Source organism: Zingiber officinale, chromosome 2B (assembly GCF_018446385.1).
Source record: "Zingiber officinale cultivar Zhangliang chromosome 2B, Zo_v1.1, whole genome shotgun sequence".
Taxonomy (NCBI): domain Eukaryota; kingdom Viridiplantae; phylum Streptophyta; class Magnoliopsida; order Zingiberales; family Zingiberaceae; genus Zingiber; species Zingiber officinale.
In genome coordinates, this window is record NC_055989.1 from 117145070 (window position 1) to 117165966 (window position 20897).

At 36.6% G+C, this 20897-nt stretch overlaps 1 long non-coding RNA gene across 1 annotated transcript; it reads right to left on the reverse strand.

Moving 5' to 3' along the window:
* Positions 1 to 4926: 4926 nt before the first annotated feature.
* Positions 4927 to 12272, reverse strand: LOC122049462. The gene is made up of 2 exons (XR_006130959.1): positions 11728 to 12272; positions 4927 to 5155 (listed from the first exon to the last, which is right to left on the reverse strand). It is a non-coding gene; the product is annotated as an uncharacterized LOC122049462 (long non-coding RNA).
* Positions 12273 to 20897: the final 8625 nt, after the last annotated feature.

A 20897-nucleotide genomic window follows, 5' to 3' on the forward strand; every position in this document is an offset into this window, starting at 1 on the left:
TTTAGCGCCCTAGTTCCTTACACACATACCTTTGCTAGATATTTAGCTCCCAACTGATCCATCTAGACTTAGTTGCCAAGACCTCAACTTCCAGTTGACTTGCTTTATCTAGTTCCCAATGAACTCTCTCTTGCCTGTTCCCAACAAAGTCTTCCTCGTCTAATTCTCAATCAGATCTTCCTTGCTTGATATCCAACTAGAACTTCCTTGCCTGATTTCCAACCAAGACTTAACCATTGCTTGGTTCTAAACCAAGACTTAGCCACTACTTGGTTTAACTTCTCCCTTTTTCAAGTTACCTACACCTGCAAACTCGATAAACTCGTTAGATCACAAATAGACGAATTATAAATTTAACCATACATCAAAACATATATTCAATGTGATTCTCCCAACACCAACAAATTCCTATTCAAGAAATTAAAGAGCTTCAAAGCAGTGGAAGGTTTTCGAAGCCCCTGACTTTACAAAACTAAAAAAGGAACAAGTGTTGTTGAACCTAATATTCATTGTGATGAACTATTTTCATATTATAAAGCTCTAATATCTCAAAAAAGATAAATTGCTCCGATTCATGAACATCTACTTGGATTTAATGAATTCCAATATAATCTGAAAGCTATGAATTCACCAAATTAAATATTACACTGGTAAGATTAAGTGAATTTATAAGGAAGACTAAAATAGAAGGTAGAAACTTTCAAAGCAAAATCAATGACAAAGGGGTTCACCCAAAGAGTGGGAGTTTATTCCCTCTCTTGTTGTTATGGCTAAAAAGATATATTAATATAATTTTATTAGAGATCGTGGATCAAGCGTAATCAAACTGATCTTTATTATTGTCATAAAAACTAGGATAAATAACTACACAATAGAAACTAAAAAACTCTAAATGCTTATGAAGCAACCATTGAATTAGAATGACTAATAGAGATTCCAAAAAAATATAAAAATTATTCTAGATGCAAAAAAAATGGGATCTAGAGTACATCTCATCTACTTTCAGGTATGTGCGAGAATTTTAGATGAAGTGCTCTAGAAAGTATATTAATGTAGTATTTTTTTTAAATAATGGATTTAGATATTTGAACTATGAATGTTTTATGCATTTATAAAGAATATATATTCGCATAAAATTATTTTATACTTGTTAATGCATAAAAGTAAATATTTATTAAAAGCCCAATTAAGTATACTAATGTAATTATAATTCTAATACGTAAAATGTTATGTATAAGAGGATTAGAATTATGTTTTTAGTATACTAAACTATGATTAAATCAAAGTAGTGGATCTATCATTGGGAAATCACTAATAGGACCCATAAATATTATGAATATGACAACCTTATTCGGATAGTCATGTGTACATTAAGTTGAGGGTGTTGTGTATAATAAGATTATACAAGACCAGACTAACGTGATTCTAAAGACTTCGTGTAAGGACCAAAACCAAGACTCGAATCAACATCATTAGATGATCATATCAAGCCGATCTAAATCTTGAGTGATCATAAACTCCGTTTAAGGATCAACAAGTCTTTTGACATATCATACCTTACTTGCATTGATGCAAGCTCACGGCTAGCATCTTAGAGGCATTTGCTTTGGAATTAGGAATCACATATACGAAGTCCATAAGGTCTTGCTTCTCTTATAGTGTTGGTTCCGAAATTGAAGGGATTGAGGTCTCTAATTTATGATTGAATCATAAATGAATAGTTCACTAGTGTATCAATAATACTTAAGGAGAATAAGATATAATCAGAGGGGGTAAAACGGTTAAATCACCTAGGTCTGATTGCGAACTAAGTATGGATGGTCTAAACTTCATGTAATGATTATATCGATGGAAGAGACTAAACATTCTATGAATTTAAGAGTTTAGTCTCATATTTATAGTGGAATAATATCGAGATTAATAAATTGATAATTAGTTTAGATAGTTGATTAATTTTATAATTTATTGGAGTTTGAATTCATAGGTCCATGGTCCACTCTCCACCTCTAATAATCATAATCAGAATGGGATGATTTTAGATTAATTAAGATGCTAATTACTTTTAGATTTTCTTTTCACTGTGTTATATTTATTTAATTACTATCTCTGGAGCTATGATGTCGCGGTAGGATATCTAGCTTATCACTCAGACATCCGTGGTTCGATCCCTAGATATAACGTGTTTATAGGAATTTTTCCTCCAAATGGGGAGCACAACCAAAGGATGCTAGATTTTTGGGCTGGCCACCATGTGCGCTTCCCGATTTATCCTGATGACTGGTGAAAAAATTTCATGGGGCCGGACTGATCACTCCAGAGATAGTCAATGAGATTAATTAGATTTATCTTTTTTTTAATATATAGTTAATTAATTGCTAATTGATAATGTTAGAGAGTTGATACTTAATTAATAATTATCAATTAATAAATATATGATATTATTAAAAATCATAGTCTTGATTATCAAGACTATAGTTCTAGAGAATTATATAGTTCTCATTAAATTGGAATAAGGATTTTGATGAGGTAGGCGTCAACAGTAATTATTAAAAGAAAATTAGAAATTTTCTTTTAATTCAAATAGATAATTATCCAAAGAGCTATTTGTTGGTGTAATCGTTCTTGATCAAGATTGACCAATTTAATTAAGATTAAGTTGACTTGAGCTAAAGTTTCAATTTTGATAATATGTGAGAGAGAAGTAGGTCAAGAGAGGGCAGGATACTTGTCTAGAGAAGTTCTAACTGGAGGTTAGACAACGAGAAATCTTAATTAGAGGTTAAACAAGGGAAAGACCTAATGAGTGCTGCTAAATAATAGAAGTCTTAGTGGGGGCAAGATAATTAGTTGAGAACTAGATAATTGAAGTCGTAGCGGGGATAGGCAGTGAAAACCTAATTGAGAACTATACAATGAAAATTCTAGCAAGGCTAAGTAGTGAAAACCTAGTTGGAAACTAGGTAGTGGAAGTCTTAGTGGGGTTAGATAAGGAAAAAGTACAAGTGAGTCAAAGGTTGACTGAACACTTGGTGATCGGAAGACCAACAAAAGTTGGCACGAGATGAAATGTCCAAGTGAGTCAAAGGTTAATCAGACACATGGTGAATAAACCCTAACAGGTCAAGGGTGATCAGATGTTAGGTAATGGAAAGTCCCTACGAATCACTGATGACTTTAGGATTAGGCAAAAGAACCCTAAACTCGAGTTCAGAGTTTAGGGTTGACAATCAATTAACTTAATCCATTAGCCCAAGGCCAATCACCTAATCGATTGGAGCATCCAATTGAAACTTGCTCCAATCGATTAGGCTGATTGCCTAATCGATTGGGAGGTTTTTTGTGAAGCACAGTAAGACTCTGATTGGCTAATCGATTAGGCCTTATGTTAATCGATTAGGGTAATCGATTAAGGGTGTTTTCAAGTGAGAATAGAAGGGCTTGGAATTGATTGAGGCAATCGATTCAAGTTTCACCAATTGATTAGGGTAATCAATTGAAGCTTGTTCGCGAGAGCATAGTAAGTGCTGGAATCGATCGAGAGATTCTCATGAGAACAGGAAGCTTTTGAATCGATTAGAAGCTGCTGAATTGATTGGTATGACTCACCAATCGATTAGTTAGGCAAAAAAGAGTGATTTTGCAAGTTTTGAACAGTCAAGCTGATGTAACAATTGATTGGGAGTAAGCTAATCAATTAGGAGGCATCGAAGTAACCCTAGGAAAGGGATATTTATGAAGATTTGAACACTTATTTCGGCTAGTTCTTGGGTGTTAGAGAAGAAGTGCTACTGCATTTTTTATCATTAAGAGGCATTCTAAAGTAAGAAAAGAGCAACCAACACAAAGTTCTTCATTATAAACCTAATGTAACGACCAAATTTTCCCTATTTCAAGTTCTAAAAGTCCATAAAAATATTTGGAAATACTTTTAAAATATTCTAGAGATTTTTTGGAATTTTTAGAGTATTTTTACGTAATTTTTGGAGGTCGTTTAGTAGGGTTACAAAAAGAAAGAAGTTTAAAAAAAAAACATTGAAGGTGAGATTCGAACTCACAAGCTCGGGTCGGACTGACCCAAGTAAAACCGGCCCAACCAGCTGAGCTACACAGTTTTTGTTAATCATATATGGAACGGTATAGATTTAAGTAGTAGTTAAGAACAGTTAAAATAAAAGAGAAATTAAACGCTCGGCTGAGGTTTAGAAACCGCGACCATAGGTTTCGGTCAAACACAGCCAACCAAATGTTCCCGCGGGCGTTTTTTATTATAGAAGGAGAAATATTCTATTTAAGAAGTAGTTAATGAATAGGAAATAAATAGGAAGAAAAAAATGGTTGCAGCCGAGTTTCGAACTCGCGAGCCACACCTCAAGCAGAATACAGCCAACCAACTGTGCCAGAGAGTTTTGTTAATTAAGGAAAGAATGGATTATATTTAAGGTATAGTAATTAATAAAAATCTTAGTTATAAGAAGAGCTTTAAGTTTTTCCCGAACCCTAAAATTCTCTCACCCGAACCTTTCCTCCTCTCTCGCGAACGGCGGCGGCGACTTCGCTGTTCGGGCGAAAAGGGCGACGGAGCTAGGCTTTTTCCGGCCGGTCTTCACCCGTGTGCGACCACCATCGTCGAGGAGAGCTTGTGAGCACGAAGAAGAGCCGAAATCCAAGCTATCCGAAACCCTAGCAGCATTAGAAGCTCCTCCTTTTCGGTTGTAAGTCCAAGAACAGCGATGTGAGTTGCTTCTCACCTGCAGTAGGAGTAGCTCCGAGTTTCAGATTTTCGTTTCTTGCTTTCGGTTTTTGCTGTGCTAAGGGTGCTGGACCGAATTTGCCATGTTAGGGCATTAGGTTTCGGATTTCTATGCTAGGGTTTCTCTTTGGAGTAAGCTAGGGTTGCTGTGTTGAAATTCCTGTGTTAGCTTTTCCTTTTTGAAGTTGCTATGCCAAATTGCCATGCTAAGTTGCTGTGCCGAAAGTTTCCTGCTTGGGTGGCTGTTGAACAGGATTATAAGCTAGGGTTTTTTTTTTCCCTTTCATTCCTTACCTTCCGTAGCATACATATTAAGCATGCTAATTTATGGTTTGAGTTTAAATGTATAGAAGGAGTTCATTTTAATTCTTAGCAAGTAAGCGCAGTAAGAAATGTTTAGATTACCTTGTGAGATACAAATCAGTGGCGTAGCTAATCTATAACATTGGCTAGGTATGCTAGTTATTGTTGAGTTTAGTTCTTTTCTAGAAGGTTAGCATGATCTAGATTGCAAATCAAAGTGTGTAAACAGGTTCTATTTATGCTTGCTGATTTTTGAGAATTTCGGCTGTTCACTTTGTAGTATTAGTGTTTCATCTCGCTGCCATGTATAAGAATAGGATTAGTATCTTCCTTGCAACTCAAAAAGGCAAGAATAGCCTTTATTTAAAGTATGCAGTACAGAACAGCCTTATAGTTAGTGTTTCGGATGTGGTTTCTTTGGTTTCCGGATTTTAGTTGTAGATTTGATAAGTGCAGAATTTTAGTTCAATAAGTATTAACTTCATTAAGTATTAACTGCATCCTTTCCATGTGTCCCACTTTGTTAGAATAAATCAGAATGTGCAGATTTTAGTAATATGTCATTAACTGGACATGAACAGCATGTGATTTAAGTATTTCGGTTTATTTGTAAGCATGAGCAGATTTCTTTTCCTGCTAATAGAAGTGCAGTTTTCTTTTCTAGCTTTTCTTTAATTATTAGTAAGCATGAGTAGACTCCTTTTCTTTTCCATTAGATGTGCACAGTGATACTTTTTAGTCTCTTTTGCTATTAGAATATCTTAAGCATGCAGTTATTAGTTTCTTTGCTATTACATAAGCATGAGTTTCTATCTTTAGGAACTATAAGCAAGAAAGACTAAGGTTTAGACTTGATTTCAATTCCAGAATATTGAATATCAAAAGCGCACACAAGGTGTTTGCTTAAATGCCAAGTAAGGGCAAGTATAAAGAAGTTATAGTTAAAAAGAAAGTATTTTACTTTTAAAGGGCATGTACCGGACACAAGATCCAAGGGATGAGCTCCAAGTTGCCCCTAGGCACATGGCCTAGAAGTATCTTAGTAGTTTCGGGATTAGCTACCTCGATTCTTATTAAGAATGCGCGCAAAGTGGTACAATGCCGGGCCCAAGAAGAAGTTGATTATTATTTTAAAGTATTAAAGTATAAGTTTTGAAACAAATGAAACAAGCTTCAAATATGTTTGGAATTAGAAAGTTTAGTTTCTTGTTATTTGAAGCATGCAGTAGTAGTTTTATTTGTTTCTTGCTATTAGATTATTCAGCATGTTTAGTTTTATTTGCTCTCAGCATGCAGTTATAGTTTTATTGGTTTATGAGCATGATCATCTATACATGTTTAGTATTTCAGTTAGTATGATTCCTTTATTGGATTTTGAGCATGATCAGCTATACATGTTTAGTATTTCAGTTAGTATGATTCCTTTATTGGATTATGAGCATGAATAGCTATACATGTTTAGTATTTCGGTTAGTATGATTCCTTTATTGGATTATGAGCATGATTAGCTATACATGTTAGTATTTCAGTTAGTATGATTCCTTCATTGGATTATGAGCATGAATAGCTATACATGTTTAGTATTTCAGATAGTATGATTCCTTTGCTATTTATGAGCATGAGTAGCTTTACATGTTAGCATTCAGTTTTAGCATGTTTTTATTTATATACATGCATATCGAGTTTTTGTGAGTAGATAGCGCTCACTAAGCTTTATGCTTATAGACTGCACTTCCTCCTACTGCAGATAAAGGAAAGGAAAAGATTTAGCAAGGAAGGCGACAAGGTGGTGGTGATGAAGGTGTGTGATGGCTGGACTATGGGGAGATCAAGAGTTTGCTAAGGAATTGTTAAGACTTTTCTGTTTAGAGTTCTTTAGTTTTCTTTAAATGCTATTATGAGTCAAGATTGTAATTAAGTTTATTCCGCATTTGTAGTTGGGTTCTATTGAGGGAGTGATATTGTTGTTTGCTATTATTAGGGTAGTTTCCTTCTTTTATTTGTGATATTATACTGCGTGGTTATGAAGATATATGTTTCAGCCGCCTGTGGCTGAGTATAGTTTGTTTGTATTGATGATTTAGTCATCGGTACAGGGGAGATTCTGTCGAAATTTTTCGGTAGAGATTCCTCGTGGTTTTTAATTATACCGGTTAAGTAGAGTTAGTAGTTAAGTAACGGTCACTCTTAGAGAATAGTAGTAGTAGTAAGAAGGGTGGTCGTTACAGTTGGTATCAGAGCAGTTACCATTCTCCAGCATCACACACACATCAGCATCATCCTTGCCGTCTTCAAGTAAGAAAGTATTTAAATTCTTTCTTTATTCTGCTTTCCTTATTATTAACTGCAGTACAGAGTAATTGCTTATGAGTACTTAAGTAAGATAGAAGTTATAGTTTCCCTTTTCTTTATCCATATTTATGTATGATTAGAAGGGTTAGAGAGAGAATACCAAGTCCTTTTCTTTTCATAATGAGAACCAAGATCAGGAGAACGAAGAGTCCAGAACCCCTGGGCCTATTCTCCCTGAAGTTGTTACTCAACTTCAGAGACAAGTAGCAAGCAGCAGCAAGTGATTGCCAATCTAATGGCCAATCAGAAATCAGCTCCTCCCACTCCCCCAACCATTAATGTGGAGACCCCAGTGGTGACTGAAGTCCCATCAGTTGCCCTGGAAGTCGCCACAACACTTAGAAGACAAGAAGCATACCACATCTAGTGGCTGAAGCTGAAACCAGAAAGCTTCTCAGGCACGACTGAGCCCTGGGATGCCCAGGCTTGGTTCAAGACATTTGAGAGCACAATGGAACTTCTTGACTGACCAGAAGTCGAGAAGGTTGATACCATTAAGTGTGCCTCTTTCTGCCTATCTGGAGATGCTCGTATGTAGTGGGAGCGAGTTAAGAGTAAGAGAGCAGTCAACCAGATGAGCTGGGTTGATTTCGAGACAGAGTTTTACGAAGAAGTCTTCCGTCAACGGATCACCAATAAACAGTATGAGGAGATTATGGAATTCAGACAAGGTGACCTGCCAGTAGAAGAAGCGGTTAAAAGATTTAACAGGCTAGCTCACCCTTGCCTAGAGTTAGTAAGTACAGTGAAAGAACGAGTCAGACTGATGCTCCTAATGCTGAGATCAGAAATAACACCTAATGTGAGTAGTGAAACTCACCGACCATAGATTGGTGAAGAGCTGGTCAGCAGGGCATTAGTGAGCACTATCTGAACAGCAACAAGGCTCAACAAACGCAACACAAGTCAGTCAAGATCAAAGATAAGACAGTGGGGGAAACAGAGACCTCAGTCAAGTAATCAGAACTGGAAGAATAAAGATAACAAGAAAGACCCAAGCAGGAAAACGTTCGGGTAGTCTGTGAATATCCAGAGGTATTTCTAGAAGAGCTACCTGGACTACCTCCCAACAGAGAAGTGGAGCCAATTTCAAAAGCTCTGTACCAAATTTCTCTAACAGAGCTAAAAGAGTTATAAGAACAATTTCAGGAGTTACTTGCCAAGGGTTTCATCCGCCCTAGTCATTCACCCCGGGAAACTCCAGAGTTGTTCGTTAAGAAGAAAGACGAATCCATGCTAATGTGCATAGATTTTAGAGCGCTGAGCAAAGTAGCAGTTAGAGACAAATACCCTACTATATGATCAGCTAAAAAGGGTAATAATGTTCTCTAAAATAGACCTGTGCTCTGGGTATTATCAGTTGGAAGTGATAGAAAGTGATACACCCAGGAAAAGCTAACAAAGTGGTAGATGCACTAAGCAGCAAATCCAGTACATCCTTGATGTCTTTGTCATCATTAGCCCTACCACTGCCGAAGGAGTTGTCAGACTTTGGAATGGAAATTATTTATGGGCAACTCTCTGCATTGACCTTAGAGTCTACCTTGCTTGAGGATATACAGAGAAAGCAAAGTGAAGATCCAGATATCCAGAAGATCAAGCAAGGGATACAGAAAGAAGAAAATTCGGAGTTTCGAATATCAGACAGTGGAATTCTTTATCAGGGGAGCCGCCTTTGTGTCCCCAATGATGAAGAGCTAAGAAAGAAAATTTTAGAAGAAGCTCATAGTACACCTTATTCCATGCATCCTGGTTCTACCAAGATGTATCAAGACGTGAAACAGAGATTCTGGTGGTCTGGACTCAAAAGAGATATAGCTAAATATGTCAGTACCTGCCTGACATGTCAGAGGGTCAAAGCAGAATACCAGAGACCAGGAGGAGTTCTACAGCCTCTTCCTATACCAGAGTGGAAGTGGGAAGACATATCCATGGACTTCATAACCGGTCTCCCAAGAACCACAAATGGATATGACGCAATATGGGTAGTAGTGGACAGATCGACTAAGTCTGCCCATTTTCTAGTCATCAAGGTGTCCCACTCTATAGAGCAGTTGACACAAATATACGTTAAGGAAGTGATCAGACTTCATGGAGTTCCGAAATCTATTGTTTCTGATAGAGATGGACGTTTCACCTCTCACCTTTGGGAGTGTGTTCATAAGACACTAGGCACCAAACTCAAGTTCAGCACAGCCTTCCATCCTCAGACTGATGGACAGATAGAGCGAGTAAATCAGATCTTAGAAGATATGCTCAGGGCTTGTGTACTAGATTTCAAGGGAAGTTGGTGCAAGTATCTGTGCTTAGCTGAATTTGCCTACAACAATAGTTATCAGGCCACTATCAAGATGGCACCTTACGAGGCACTGTATGACAGGAAGTGCAGATCACATATTTGCTGGCAAGAAGCGAGTGAAAGAAAAGAAATAGAAGTAGAGCTGGGCATTTAGACTGAGATGATAGATGAGACCACTCAGGCTATCCAGAAGATCAGACAGAGGATTGAGACTGCCCAGAGTAGGCAGAAAAGTTATGCTGACACACGCCGTAGGCCACTTGAGTTCCAAGTAGGGGATTCAGTTTTTCTCAAAGTCGCTCCTATGAAGGGAGTGATGAGATTTGACAAGAAGGGCAAATTAAGTCCTCGCTACGAAGGACCTTACCTGATCATAGAGAGGATTGGGAAAGTAGCTTATAAGCTGGATTTACCACAAGACATGTCAGCAATACACAATGTATTTCATGTCTCTATGCTAAAGACGCGTATTCACGACCCTAGCCAAGTGATTAAGCCTCAGACAGTGCAGATCCAAGAGGATCTTAGTTATGAGAGCAGACCTACACAGATAGTGGACAGAGCAGTCAAGAGACTAAGAAACAAAGAAGTACCACTAGTGAAGGTCGTCTGGCAGAACCAGAAGCACGAGGAAGTCACTTGGGAGCGGGAGGACAGTATGAGACAGAAATATCCAGAACTATTCTAAGTTCGAGGACGAACTTTTTATAAGGTATGGGGAATTGTAACGACCCAATTTTCCCTATTTCAAGTTCTAAAAGTCCATAAAAATATTTGGAAATACTTTTAAAATATTCTAGAGATTTTTTGGAATTTTTAGAGTATTTTTACGTAATTTTTGGAGGTCGTTTAGTAGGGTTACAAAAAGAAAGAAGTTTAAAAAAAAACGTTGAAGGTGAGATTCGAACCCACGACCTCGGGTCGGACTGACCCAAGCAAAACCGGCCCAACCAGCTGAGCTACACGGTTTTTGTTAATCATATATGGAGCGATATATATTTAAGTAGTAGTTAAGAACAGTTAAAATAAAAGAGAAATTAAACGCTCGGCTGAGGTTTCGAAACCGCGACCAGAGGTTTCGAAACCGCGACCAACCAACTGTTCCCGCGGGCGTTTTTTATTATAGAAGGAGAAATATTCTATTTAAGAAGTAGTTAATGAATAGGAAATAAATAGGAAGAAAAAAATGGTTGCAGCCGAGTTTCGAACTCGCGAGCCACGCCTCAAGCAGAATACAGCCAACCAACTGTGCCAGCGAGTTTTGTTAATTAAGGAAATAATGGATTATATTTAAGGTATAGTAATTAATAAAAATCTTAGTTATAAGAAGAGCTTTAAGTTTTTCCCGAACCCTAAAATTCTTTCACCCGAACCTTTCCTCCTCTCTCGCGAACGGTGGCGGCGACTTCGCTGTTCGGGCGAAAAGGGCGACGGAGCTAGGCTTTTTCCGGCCGGTCTTCACCCGTGTGCGACCACCATCGTCAGGAGAGCTTGTGAGCACGAAGAAGAGCCGAAATCCAAGCTATCCGAAACCCTAGCAGCATTAGAAGCTCCTCCTTTTCGGTTGTAAGTCCAAGAACAGCGATGTGAGTTGCTTCTCACCTGCAGTAGGAGTAGCTCCGAGTTTCAGATTTTCGTTTCTTGCTTTCGGTTTTTGCTGTGCTAATTTGCTGTGCTAAGGGTGCTGGACCGAATTTGCCATGTTAGGGCATTAGGTTTCGGATTTCTATGCTAGGGTTTCTCTTTGGAGTAAGCTAGGGTTGCTGTGTTGAAATTCCTGTGTTAGCTTTTCCTTTTTGAAGTTGCTATGCCAAATTGCCATGCTAAGTTGCTGTGCCGAAAGTTTCCTACTTGGGTGGCTGTTGAACAGGATTATAAGCTAGGGTTTTTTTTTTTCCCTTTCATTCCTTACCTTCCGTAGCATACATATTAAGCATGCTAATTTATGGTTTGAGTTTAAATGTATAGAAGGAGTTCATTTTAATTCTTAGCAAGTAAGCGCAGTAAGAAATGTTTAGATTACCTGTTATGTTGTTTCCTGCTGTGAGATACAAATCAGTGGCGTAGCTAATCTATAACATTGGCTAGGTATGCTAGTTATTGTTGAGTTTAGTTCTTTTCTAGAAGGTTAGCATGATCTAGATTGCAAATCAAAGTGTGTAAACAGGTTCTATTTATGCTTGCTGATTTTTGAGAATTTCGGCTGTTCACTTTGTAGTATTAGTGTTTCATCTCGCTGCCATGTATAAGAATAGGATTAGTATCTTCCTTGCAACTCAAAAAGGCAAGAATAGCCTTTATTTAAAGTATGCAGTACAGAACAGCCTTATAGTTAGTGTTTCGGATGTGGTTTCTTTGGTTTCCGGATTTTAGTTGTAGATTTGATAAGTGCAGAATTTTAGTTCAATAAGTATTAACTTCATTAAGTATTAACTGCATCCTTTCCATGTGTCCCACTTTGTTAGAATAAATCAGAATGTGCAGATTTTAGTAATATGTCATTAACTGGACATGAACAGCATGTGATTTAAGTATTTCGGTTTATTTGTAAGCATGAGCAGATTTCTTTTCCTGCTAATAGAAGTGCAGTTTTCTTTTCTAGCTTTTCTTTAATTATTAGTAAGCATGAGTAGACTCCTTTTCTTTGCCATTAGATGTGCACAGTGATACTTTTGAGTCTCTTTTGTTATTAGAATATCTTAAGCATGCAGTTATTAGTTTCTTTGCTATTACATAAGCATGAGTTTCTATCTTTAGGAACTATAAGCAAGAAAGACTAAGGTTTAGACTTGATTTCAATTCCAGAATATTAAATATCAAAAGCGCACACAAGGTGTTTGCTTAAATGCCAAGTAAGGGCAAGTATAAAGAAGTTATAGTTAAAAAGAAAGTATTTTACTTTTAAAGGGCATGTACCGGACACAAGATCCAAGGGATGAGCTCCAAGTTGCCCCTAGGCACATGACTTAGAAGTATCTTAGTAGTTTCGGGATTAGCTACCTCGATTCTTATTAAGAATGCGCGCAAAGTGGTACAATGCCGGGCCCAAGAAGAAGTTGATTATTATTTTAAAGTATTAAAGTATAAATTTTGAAACAAATGAAACAAGCTTCAAATATGTTTGAAATTAGAAAGTTTAGTTTCTTGTTATTTGAAGCATGCAGTAGTAGTTTTATTTGTTTCTTGCTATTAGATTATTCAGCATGTTTAGTTTTATTTGCTCTCAGCATGCAGTTATAGTTTTATTGGTTTATGAGCATGATCAGCTATACATGTTTAGTATTTCAGTTAGTATGATTCCTTTATTGGATTTTGAGCATGATCAGCTATACATGTTTAGTATTTCAGTTAGTATGATTCCTTTATTGGATTATGAGCATGAATAGCTATACATGTTTAGTATTTTGGTTAGTATGATTCCTTTATTGGATTATGAGCATGATTAGCTATACATGTTAGTATTTCAGTTAGTATGATTCCTTCATTGGATTATGAGCATGAATAGCTATACATGTTTAGTATTTCAGATAGTATGATTCCTTTGCTATTTATGAGCATGAGTAGCTTTACATGTTAGCATTCAGTTTTAGCATGTTTTTATTTATATACATGCATATCGAGTTTTTGTGAGTAGATAGCGCTCACTAAGCTTTATGCTTATAGACTGCCTCCTACTGCAGATAAAGGAAAGGAAAAGATTTAGCAAGAAAGGCGACAAGGTGGTGGTGATGAAGGTGTGTGATGGCTGGACTATGGGGAGATCAAGAGTTTGCTAAGGAATTGTTAAGACTTTTCTGTTTAGAGTTCTTTAGTTTTCTTTAAATGCTATTATGAGTCAAGATTGTAATTAAGTTTATTCCGCATTTGTAGTTGGGTTCTATTGAGGGAGTGATATTGTTGTTTGCTATTATTAGGGTAGTTTCCTTCTTTTATTTGTGATATTATACTGCGTGGTTATGAAGATATATGTTCCAGCCGCCTGTGGCTGAGTATAGTTTGTTTGTATTGATGATTTAGTCATCGGTACAGGGGAGATTCTGTCGAAATTTTTCGATAGAGATTCCTCGTGGTTTTTAATTATACCGGTTAAGTAGAGTTAGTAATTAAGTAACGGTCACTCTTAGAGAATAGTAGTAGTAGTAAGAAGGGTGGTCGTTACATCTAAGTCGTTCTCGATTGTATTTTTGTGTTTGTGTTCTTATTTTCTTATTGTATTCTCATGTTTGAGCTTGTACGAGTCTTCTCCACCTCCGATAAGGAGGTTTTCATAGTACATCTATGAGAGTGAGGAGTAGACCCTTGAATTAGTCACATTAAGAAGGTGGATACCAAGTAAAATGAAGGTGTTAGCATTACTTCAAGTTTTCTACTGTAAATCATTTTCGAAGAAGCAAACAAAGCTTTTTACCCCCCCCCCCCCCCCCTCCCCTCCTCCCTCTTTAGCTCTCTACATGTCCTAACAAGTGATATCAAAGAGAGGTCACTCTCCTTTGGACTAATATCCGGAATGAGCAAAGAGTTAGAGGTTGAAGAATAAGAAAAAGTTGAAAGTTTGAGCTATAATTTCAACAAGTAAGGACTAATCATCAAGGGAGCTCAAGTTCAAAATGAATTTTCAAGATGGATTCGGATATGACATCCGAGCACCTCCACCATTCGAAATAGGAATCTTCTATCTTTGAAAGTCAAGGGTAAAAAATTTCTTCATGATGGATACAAAGCAATGGTTTTCTCTAATGGAGGAATTTCAAGCTCCAATGGATAACAAATTAAGGCTTTTTAAGAAGAAGAAATGGACCGAGGAAAAAATAATGAGATGCGAGACTAATAACAAGGTAACCAAATTATTGGTTAATTTATTGCTAAGCAACATCTTATGTAAAATCGGAGAATATCAAGATGCTAAGGAGCTATGGAGCAAGTTGGCAAAACTTCATGATGATCCGATCTCTGTGTAAAATGAAGTCAAATCCAAAGAAGGAAACTCATTGATCAAGAACAAGAGGTTTCAGAGGTTAAGAGATGCTCAACATCCGAGGAGGATTTGAAGAGGCATCTATCTCAAAGGATGAGGAGGAGAACTCATTGACACTAGAATGAGAAGAAATCTCAACTTTTGGAGCCAATGAAGACAAGGATTGCTCCACCTCTACAAGTTAAGAGAGCACAAATCATGAATGTATAATAATTTTAATTGTTAAAAATAAAGATTATATATTGTGCTTTGAGTGTAGGGAGAAGGGACACAATAAGATCAAGTGTCCCAATTTAGTCAAGAAGAAGACTAAAGTGACACCCAAAGTGATGGAGAAATTAAAAGAGGTCAACCTCATGATACAAAAGGGCAAGGAGCAGATTTTGTGCTTCTCTTGCAATCAAAAGAGACATTATTAGAATCACTATCCAAGGGGCCGGGAGGATTATGACTAAGAACATGGAAAAAAACTTCAAGTCAAGGGGGAGATTCCAAGAGCAAATTTAAGATACCATTACTTAATGATTTTCTTTCATATCATGATAGAAAGTATGTTAGAAATAATTTTTATGATTTTGGTGATATTTATCATGAAAATAGGAAACATGATAATTCTAAAGAAAATTATAGATCATATCATGCTAGAACAATCCTACCTAAGGATAGGAAGGTAGGAAATAATTTAGGCACAAATTCTAAGGATGCTGGATATATGTCTAAAAGGAAAAATGCTCAAAAAAATTATGAAAAATCTAAATTTGAGTATTTAAGGATATAAAATCAAATATTGATGTCAAAACTTGAGAAATTGGACAGGACCTAGAGAAATAATAAACAATATCAAAGGGTCAAAGAAGCAAAACCTAGGTCAAAATAAACAGGAGTCATTCAATAACAAGAGAGATTTGGGATACAAACCAAAAGCTAAGGAGAATATGACCTCATACCATAGAGTTCCATATAACTATAAAACTAATCCTATGTCTAGAAATGAAGTCAAATTTACAAGGAACGCTATCCCTAGAATTGATTTTAAGGAGACTAGCATGACTAAGGCTTTTAAGAAGCCTATGAAAGTCATTAGAAAGGTTTCTAGAGTAGTTATCCCTAGTGATTACCTAGAACACCTAAGGAATATCAATAACTTTTAAGTTCCTAAAAGTGTGTTCTCTACACATTAAATGAGTTTAGAGTGTGTCAATTCTAATTGGAAGGGTAGTTAACCCAACCATAGTAAAGTTGACATTTTAGGGTATTTTCAAGGTATTGTGACACCTTGAAAATGAGAAGTTAAATTTTTACTCTTTAAGAGTAAAAGTGTGTTAATTAAAAATTTTGAAGTATTGATTTTAATCAAATTAACACAAATAACATAGAATTCAAAGGAATGTTAAGTTGGGATTTTAGCATTTTCTTGGGAGATGGGGTAACTTATGCTTCTCTTGGAATAAAGGTTAAATAAAGGATCTTAAATGAAAATTTAAGTATTTTCTTAGTGTTATAATTGCCTTATTTAGTGTGCCCTATCACATGTCATGATATCATATCATACATTCACATTATTTTGAAAAATGCTATATGTCATGCTATACATACATCATTTTTATGAAGATCTTTCTTTTGATATGCATTTTGATATATGTCATATTCATTTACATGCACAAATTCCTAATTTCTTGAAATTAAGAATAATGATATTAATTGTCATCCTAGGTAGGATGATCAAAGTTAAAATGTCTAAATAGAGATGTATGGTCCCTTAGTTTTTGGTAAAACTCATTTTACATCTCACAAAGATTATAAGTTGACTTGTATGTGTATTGAGACTCATTAGATATAAGTGAGATGTTAGGAGGATGATCAAAACTCAAGATATTGATTTAGTGCATCTAATTGAGTTTTAATTTCATCAAAATACATGAATTTTGTGAAGTCCAATCATGGGAAAAGCTAATGTACAAATTATATGCATTAGCCCAAAGATCGTGATTGAAAATTATTTTTAAAAATAATTTCAAAATTATTTTAAAATACCTTGGTATAGTTTGTTTGTTGATAGGAATCACCATTAATTAGTTAAATATAAAGTTAGAATGAAACATTGAAGTTTTTAATGGTTTTCAATTTTATATCATTCTTTGAAAATGGAAGATATTTTCTTTGAATGGTTTTGAAAATGGAATTATTTTTATATCATTATTTTTCAATGATAGTATATGATATAAGTAATGTCTACAAAAAGCGTCATGATTTTTTGAAAATTATAAAATTATTTATAAGTTTCTGAAATTTGGTCTGAAATTGATTTCGGAAATTAGAAAGGCACTGTTGTTAATTGATTGACATATGCTATAATTGATTGGCAGTGGGCGCCAATAAATTCACATTAGCTATAATTGATTGGTAGCTAAAACCAATCGATTAGCATTACTGTGTTTTGCCGAAATGGTATGATTTCAGTCCATAAAGCCATGCTTAGTCAATTTGATTATCCCTAATCCTCTGAAGTGTTTAGGTAAATATTTAAGGATAATTTTCTTGTTGAAAATGAGAAATGAATGGGAAAAAAAGACTAATTTGGAGTTAAGGAGGAGGTTTAGATTCAAAGTTAAACTTTTAACATCATAACTTCAATTTTGGAATTTTCTAAAGGTTTAAGAACTCTAAATAATTGTTGGTGCAATGATAATAGTTAAAGCATATTTGGAGGGAGAGATACACCTTAAAGACATGATTTACTTAAGGAGAATCTTTGATGGATGATGGGTTATGCTCAAAATTGAGCATTAGAGATGATGGAAGGATATAAGACTTTCATTGTGAGGTTTGAATGATAAAATAGTAAATCTTGGGGAGAAGATTTCTGATGTGTGTCAATGGGGGAGAAAAAAAACATAGGGTTTAAGTTATGAAATTCTCATTTATGTTTTAGCATAGGATGAAGAAGGGAGTTGGGCTAATATGGGTTAACCTAACTTAAACATATTATCAAATATCAAAAAGGGGGAGATCGTTGGTGCAATCCTCCTAGGGTCAAGGTTGACTAGTTTGACAAAGCTCGATTTGGCTTGAGCTTGAGTTTCGATGTTTAAAAACTATGTGAGAGAGAAGCAAAGTAGATCAAGGGAGGACCAAATACTTGTCTAGAGAAGTTCTAACTGGAGATTAGGTAAAGGAAAGTTTTAACTGGAGGTTAGACAATGAGAAGTTTTAACTGGAGGTTAGGCAACGAGAAGTCCTAAAAGGTTACCCAATGAAAAAACCCTAGAAAGTGATGCTAGACAATGGAAATTCTAGCGGGAAAAGATAGTGAAAACCTATTGGGAACTAGGCAATTGAAGTCCTAGCGGGGATAGATAGTGAAGACCTAATTAGAAATTAGGCAATACAAGTCCTAGCAGGGTTAGACAATGAAGACCTAGTTGGGAACTAAGCAGTGGAAGTTCTAGCAGAATTAGACAAAGGCAAAGTCCAAGTGGGTTAAAGGTGTTAGACCTCGTGGTTGTTTTGATGTCATCAACCAAGTTAGGTTAGGTTCTGCCTGTTATTTGATCCCTGTGTCTAAGTGTGCAGGAGCTTAGCAGCGCAAGAAGTCGAATGGAAGACACAGCTAGCGAGAAGGATGACACGGGAAGGGAGTCGACGGGTTCGGTGCGTCCGAAGGACGAGAGAGTTGCGGAAGAGTACACTAGTGGACGAGAAGAACATGCACGACGTTCAAGGGATGAGAAGCCGGGTTAGAAGCCTGCTCGAGGAGAAGGCTGGAAATTGGGTTCGAGTGAGCTCTATTTTGGTTGGGCGCAATCACCCATGCATTCAGAGCTTCGGAAGAAGAGAACAAGTCAAAAGGAGCTGGAAAAGCTAGCTGGAGGCGCCTTCAACGAATTGTTGATGGCGCCTGCGATGACTGCAGTGTTGGAGGTGCCTTCATTGCCTTGAAGGCGCCCTCAACCTTGTCCAAGGCTCCTTCAAGGCCATTGGAGGCGCCTTCGACCTGGACAAAGTGGCCGTTTGTAATCGAATAAAGTTTTATCCGGTCAAACTCCTTGGAGGCGCCCTCAACCCCTTTGGAGGCACCCTCAAGACTCGAGATAGAATTTCTAGAAGCTATATAAAGGCCCATGGAGCTAGGAAATTATTTATTCAACTAAGTATTCAATTCCTAGCAACTTGTAAGAGCTTTTAGTGTGTAAAAGGCTTCTTCGCCTTCAGAGAAGGAGATTAATAGTGCGCTATTCCATCGCCTTGGATTAACAATCCTCTTGGTTGTAACCAAGTCAACTTCTGAGTCTTCCTTCCTATTTTTCTTTACTTTTATTTCTATTTATTTTATTGTTGCTATTATTGTAAAGTTGAAAGTTTGAGGAGGGTACTTTTCATTTGCAAGCAATTCACCCCTCCCCTCTTGCCGGCCCTGCTGCACCAACAAGTGGTATCAGAGCCAGACCGCCTCAGAAGGACTAACCGCCGACTGAAGCACAAAGATCAAAACGATGGCCGGTGCAAATATTCATCCCCTGAAATTCAACGGAGACTTCGCGACATGGAAACGCCGAATGGAGGTATTCTTTAAGACTGAATTTGATATACTTCTAATCATGAAATATGGGTTTTCAGCCCCCAAAGACAAGGAAGAATACAACTGGACGAAGAAGGAGCAAGATGATTTCGTGGCCAACGGAAAGGCTGAGTTCCATCTGCTCAGCGTTCTGGCGCCCCAGGAGGTAAGTTGGATCGGAAGCTACGACTCCGCCAAAGACCTCTTGGAAAAATTCCTGGAGCTTCACGAAGGCACCTCAGAAACGAAGTTAGTAAGGCAGGACATCCTCCGAATTTAGCTGACGAATCTCCGGATGAACAACGACGAGAAGGTACTACAACTCTAAGCGAGAATCAAAGAGCTGGTAACTCAGCTAAATAACCTCGGAGAATCGGTAACAAACCGAGACTCGATCCGGTATGCACTTAACGCCTTCCCAAGATCTCCAGAATGGGCGTCCTTAGTAGATACTTATTACATCTCTAAGGACTTTGAGGTAAGTACTTTAGAAAATTTATTTTCTACTTTTGAACTTCACGAGTCTCGAATTGTAAAGCCTAAACAAGTAGAGAAGCCAAATCTCAATATATCCCTACAAGCCAAAAAGGATGATCCCGACTCTGAAGCGTCAATCGATGAAACTGAAGTGGAGCTATTGGTAAGGAAGTTAAATAAGTTTATTAAGACTAACAAATTTAGATCACAGTCAAGAATTCATTAACGTAACAAAAGGATGGTCCGATGTTACAACTGCAATGAGGAAGGGCACATCAAGGATGGCTGCCCAAAGATGAAGAAAAAGAATGACGAAAAAGAAAAGTACAAAAGACCGATGTCCTCAAAGCGCAAGAGTCTGAAGGCTACATGGGATGAATCATCATCCTCGGAATCAGAAGTCGAAGCATTCTCAGGAGTAGCACTGATGGCTAACCATCAAATAGAAGAAGATGAGTCCAGCTCAGGAATGAGCAAAGATGAAGGGGGAGGATCATCAGAAGAAGAAAGCTGCGATGAAGGGGGAGCATCAGAAATAGAGGTAAGTCAAGTACGTAAACTAACTCCCAAGCAGTCTTTTCAATTCATTAAAGTACTCACTAAAGATTTAGTAAAATTAGAAAAGAAAAATAGTGAGTTAAAATTAAATTTAGCAAAAGCATGTCCACTAGAAATGTACGATAATTTAAAATTAGAGAATGAAAAATTGAAAAATGAAATTGAAAAATTGAAAAATTGAAAAATGATTATGCATGCTTAAATAAATTTTCAAAATCAAAACTTAAGTTATATGGAAAATTAAACTGGTACATTAGAAAACATCAGAGACAACTTAGGAGAATTTTCGAAAGTTATGTACCCCCTAAGTTCTTGATTAATCCAGTAGGAAGGACCTTTACTGGGTTCCAAAATCTTTTCTAGTCTAAATTTCTGAGTTAAAGCTTTCAGCGAGAAAATTAAACGTTAAAATTTCTTTATGAGACTTTGTTTAAGGAAGTGGTTGTTGCTCCAATAACCAAGAAGGTCTAGTGCCTCGTCATGACCTGGAAGTCAAAATATTGAAATAAAATGTTTAATTAACTTTCTGGTAAAGCATTAAAATTAGAATTAAATAATACTTTAAAAAGTTTTTCAAACATTTTTAAAAAATTTTCAAAAATATTTCTATACTTAGAAAAATGTT